Genomic DNA, 5,743 nt, shown 5'->3' with positions numbered 1-5,743 from the left:
ATATTCGTGGTTAAAGAATTATTGAAACTTGCGAATCATGAAAGTGAGCCATTTCAAGGCAACGGAATATTGAGGATCCATCAAAAACACATTGTCATTGGTACAATTTGTTGTAATTAAATGCCAGTTAATAATATGTCTATGATTAACGCTTTCAGCATATGGTAATATGCTAAGTATGATCGTAAATCATGTCTGGTAGATGTAACATAATGAGAAGAGATGAAGATTAATGTTACAACAAACGGTGTGTTGGTGGTTCCTGTCCCATTGGATCCACATACTTTTTAACTACCCATCGCGTTTTATACAAGGGTCTGATACTTTCATGTTAGTTTAATAGAAGTATATTGCATGTTTTGTAACTGCAAGTGCGCTACTGCTGGGGAGTGAATTTGTTCGATTGGCCCATCTACAAGTCAGGTTGCAGTACTTGCAGTAAAATATTTTCACTTTCTCGTTTCAAATTTTGTATCTGACATGTTGTAAAGTTACTGCCACCGAATTGGAAAAGTGAACAAGTAAGAATGACGTTAATATCATACTTAAAAGTGTGAATTTTTATCTTTATGTGAAGAACTATTGTAAATTTCCATCGCAGTATTTACAATCGGACTCTTATTATCCAGTGTCCTTACCGACAGAACATAGTACTTCCGCTTTGCCGGTCGGAGTGGCCGTGCGGTTCTAGGCGCTACAGTCTGGAACCGAGCGACCGCTACGGTCGTAGGTTCGAATCCTGTCTCAGGCATGGATGATGTGAAGTCCTTAGGTTAGTTAGGTTTAATTAGTTCTAAGTTCTAGGCGACTGATGACCTCAGAAGTTAAGTCGCATAGTGCTCAGAGCCATTTGAACCATTTGAACCGCTTTTGCCTTATACGATGTTCATGGATACTGAATTTTTTATGATGTGTGTATTCAGACTGAAGCGACAAATGAAAATTTGTACCGAGGCTGGAATCGAAACCCGGGCCTCTAGGCAGATGCGCTAACCACTACGCCACCCTGGCACAGTGACTTTGCACAACTGTGCCGACTACCCTAGCACGCCTTCCTCCTCAATCAAAATTCCCGTTCACGTCTCAACGCATTTGGTATGCTGTTCGTGTGTAGGGGATTCGCCAACGAGCTGTGAACCTGGGATGAGGAGGGAGGCATGCTAGGGTAGTCCGCGCAGTTGTGCAAAGTGACTGTGCCAGGGTGGCGTAGTGGTTAGTGCACCTGCTTAGTGAGCAGGAGACCTGGGTTCGAATGCCTGCCTTGGTACAAATTTTCATGCGTCGCTTAAGTCTGAATGTATACACCGTAGATGTATGACCAATTATTCAAAATGACAGTCACAATCGCAATATTTATTTTGCCGCCAACCGGTTTGAACCCGTGATGGGGTCATCTTCAAAGTAATTTACACTGTAAAGTTATAACACTAGTGAGTAATCATGTAAGTAATCTACAATCAATTAGTAAAAGTCACATAAATAAACAGATTTTTATACCCATTCGGTCGCTCGCTGGAGTCGTCACCCTGTCTGTGCACGGTTGGTAACTATGCATGGTTGGTTCTCTGCATGAGCTTAAATAACGGCCAACAACACATGGGCAGACGGTAACGCCCTCCACGGTGACCAAAGGTAGTTACATGCTTAAGCAAACAATCGTAAATTTTAAAGTTTGTTCTAGTTTTAATATAAAACATAATAAATAATAATTATAACTAATTAAATCTCGAGAAATTTACAGTTATTTAAAATTCAGGTAACTGTTGTCCCATTAATTTTTCACATTATTTGTGGATAGAGTAGAGCCCTCTATCTTTTGTGGTAGGGACGCCGTTGCCATGGGCGATGGTATATATCAAGTGCCCCCATAGGCTGTGTAGGTGGGACGCTGTCGCCATGGTAGCCGCTTCGTATTAGTCGTCTGCTGTAATATCATCTTTGCGCGGCGTTCGTTGTTATGGTAACGGCGTACCACAACGATTCTCCGCCATGACCATATGGATTGACAACAACATAAACCAATCGCCTGTTACCTCGACCAACTATGTTGCCAAAAAAAAAATGGTAGATGTCTGAGACCTGAAAAGCTCTCTGGAATCATACTACAGCCAAAACACCTTGACTCTCATATAGACGAGGGAGTAAATGTACATTTTAATAGAGCTTACGTAGTAATTTTAGTCCTCTCCATTTCATGAACAGTGTGATTTGCGAACCAGGTACATCCGACAGCGCCGCTGGAGGGCGGTGCATGAGACACACGTGCCGTATGACATCGTTTGTGTTCAGCAGCACGTCGAACCCGACCTTCGAAAGCACGGTGCGTGTAAGGACGGCTTAAGGCTGCGACAGCCCGCCCCGCTGACCCAGTGCCGGCCTGCTGGGCGCTCGCCGCGACGTGTTGGCGGGAGCCGGTTACTGGACTGGGACGCGCCTGCGTCCGCGTTTGCGCATCGCTCCCAGCCGCTCGATACGTCGCCAGCTGACTACCGGCGACATCGCACCGCGCCGCCTCGTTGTCCTAGGCTCAGGTGGGCGCATCGCTCCCCACACAGCCCGCACGCATTGTGATAGCATCACTTATCATTTGACATCCTAAAAGCTATGGCTCGAGGTAATCAGTTGGCGGTAGCACTTCGTGACGTACGAAAAGCATTTTTCTCAGCATCATACCAGGTTTATTTACAAAAGTACGACCGTATGGGGTATCAAACGAATTTTGTGTTTGGCTTGACGGTTTCTGCTTATGGAGGAGACAGCCTGTAATCTCGAATGAAGATTCATCGTCAAAAGTGTACATATATTCAGGTGTGCAGAGGAAAGTGTGGTGGGACTTGTGTTGCTCATGTAGTGTGTTGATGACCTGACAAACATTATTTATCGGAAGCTCAGACTCTTACCACAGGATGCACCTGTCTGTAATGAACTAATATCAGAAAGAAAATTTTCTACTGGATTCAATACGTCTTTGCAGATATAATTCATATCGACAGATGTAAATGTAATCTCCGGATTACCCCGAGAAGGAGGAGGAGATTAGTGGTTAACAGCCCGTCGACAATGGGGCCATTAGAGACGGAGCACGAGTTCGGAATAGGGATGCATGGGGAAGGGAATCGGCCGCGCCCTTTCAAAGGAAACATCCCGGCATTTGGCTGAGGCAATTTAGGGAAATCACGGAAAACCTAAATCTGGATGGCCGGACGCAGGTTTGAACCGTCGTCCTCCCGAAAGCGAGTTCAGAGTGCTAACCACTGCGGAACATTGCTCGGTGAGTACCACAAGGCTGTCAGATAGAACGGTAATTGTTAACAATATGTACACAACGAAGCGAACATTAATAAAACCGACAAAATGCAGCGACGTATTCATGGCTGGAAATAGGGGCGAAAAGGTCCTATGAACGTGTCACCGTAAAGGAACGATGTGCGTGCGACAACGAATCGTCCCGGAACCCAGCACAAACCTGCATCACATCCACGTCACAACAAATGTTCAAAGTGGCCTTCATGGAATGCAATGCACGCGTTCATACGCCGCATCACAGACTTTCGCACTCTTTTCCAGGTTCCGGCCTCTCTCCGAATAGCTCCACAGGCGTCGTGAACACGCTGTTGAAGGGTATGCGCGTCAGAACCTTGTTCAGCAACCGCAACGCTTTTCAGGTGCCCCTACAGTCAAAAACCCAGGGGTTTAAATCCAGTGAATTAGCAGGACCCTCGGATCATATCCAACGTCCACAGAAGATGATGTTAAGTGTCGGCCAACTGTAATGTAGTGCCCCCTCATGCAGGAACCGCATAACCCCTCATATTGCACATTCTCAAGCAGCCCTGGCAGAGTATTCCGCAGGAAGTCCAGGTAAGTTGGTGCATCAAGTGGTTGTTGAATAAAAACCGGTCCAAGTATGTGGTCGCCTAGAATACCTGCACACACATCGATGCTGAACCGATGCTGATGAGACGCCTCAACCATCGCCCGAGGAGTCTCTGATCATGCCAGTTCTGATAAAAGTTGCTTCGACAGTAAAGAGGACTGATGATAGAAATCCCATAAGTATGATGGTCTGGTGCAAAAACCATCGACAAAATCCTTCCCGTGGAGGAAAATCCGCTGCTGATAATCCTTGTACCCATTGCAGGTGATAGGGGTAGTAGCGTCTGTGATACAGATGCACATTATCGAACTTTGGTTTGCATCATATTGGATGGGCACTAGCTTGGAGCTTGTACTATGGTTCGCCTCGGTATACTGTAGAACCCTCGTGTTCGCATAGTCCCTGCACGTTCGTCTGTCTGAAAGTACCCATCACCTCACAAACGCCCAAAAAGAGCTTGGAAATGTGTTGTGTTGTGAGTGAATTCTTATGGGAGTTAACTGGTAAGGTCATCAGTCCCTAAGCTTACACACTACTTAACCTCAATTATCCTAAGGACAAACACACACACCCATGCCCGAAGGAGGACTCGAACCTCCGGCGGGACCAGCCGCACAGTCCATGACTGCAGCGCCACAGACCGTTCGGCTAACCCCGCGCGGCGAATGTGTTGTGTGTTGTGGTTGGTTTCTGTGAGGATACTTGTTCTGGTGTAGCCGTACTGCCTCTCGAACACTCCCATCTCCTTTGCCATATGCCATTTCGGCGTATTCCCGTCATGAATACCGGACCTTCTGCTGCTACAGTCAGTGGCAGAGCTTACGACACACAAGGAACACCCCTCACGTCGCCAGAGGAACTTTCACTCATCAGCGCCGTCTACAGTGCAACGATGCTTTCCCGCACACATGTTCGTAGGACTTTTTTCCTCCATTTCCTGACAGAAATCCGTCCTTGCGGTTTGTTGGTTTCATTAATGTTCCCCCTGTACAAATGATCTAGCAGAAAGCATAGTATGCTCTTTAAGACAGTTCGCAGATGGTGCGGTTGTCTACAACGAAATACCAACGCCAGAAGACAGTATCGATTTGCAGAATGACCTGCAGATGGTTGATGAATAATACAGGCTATGGTTGTCGGTCCTGAACACAAATAAATCTAAAGTTTTGCGAGGACCTAGGAAAAGGAAGCCACTACTGCACAACTACACTATTGATGAGAAACTGCTGCAAACAGTATATAGCGTAAAATATCTAGGAGTAGCTAACCAGTGCGACCTTAAGTGGAATGACCACATAAAGCAAATATTAAGAAAAGCAGATGTCAAACAGCTTCATACGACTAATCGTAAGGAAATGCAAGTCATCTGCGAAAGAAGTGGCTTATATGGCGCTTGTTTGACCGGTTCTTCACTATTTTTCATCACGATGGAATCCGTACCTGAGAAGACTGATAGAAGAAATAGAGAAGATCCTACAAAGAGCGGCAGGTTTCGCCACGGGATCGTTTAGACGGCGCGAGAGCGTCAGCAAGGTGCTCAACCAACTCCGTTGTCAGATGTTACAAGAAGGGTTTTGTGCATCATGGACAGATTTACTATTGAAATTTCTAGACAGCACTTTCCAAAAAGAGTTGGACAACATATTACGTACATCTTGCGCAATGACACGAAAAGAAAATTCCAGAAATTAGATGCTTACCGACTGTCATTCTTCCCAGGCGCAATTCGCGAATGGAAGAGGGTAGGGGAAGCACCCTCGGCCTCACACGCCAGAAGGTAGCTTGCGGAGTATGACGTAGATATTGACGTAGACGAAGCTGCACAAATATCTCGGCAGAACCTGGCGCGATTTCGATGTGGTGGAA

At 46.0% G+C, this 5,743-nt stretch overlaps 1 non-coding gene across 1 annotated transcript; it reads left to right on the top strand.

The window, feature by feature from the left end:
• The first annotated feature begins 1,195 nt into the window (after positions 1 to 1,195).
• Positions 1,196 to 1,267, top strand: Trnat-agu (transfer RNA threonine (anticodon AGU)). Its single transcript has one exon. It is a non-coding gene; the product is annotated as a tRNA-Thr (tRNA).
• The last annotated feature ends 4,476 nt before the right edge of the window (positions 1,268 to 5,743 follow it).

Source organism: Schistocerca serialis, chromosome 6 (genome assembly GCF_023864345.2).
Source record: "Schistocerca serialis cubense isolate TAMUIC-IGC-003099 chromosome 6, iqSchSeri2.2, whole genome shotgun sequence".
NCBI classification, from domain to species: Eukaryota; Metazoa; Arthropoda; class Insecta; order Orthoptera; family Acrididae; genus Schistocerca; species Schistocerca serialis.
The sequence above is the reverse complement of the archived record's forward strand: the minus strand, read 5'-3'. Positions and strand labels throughout refer to the sequence as shown.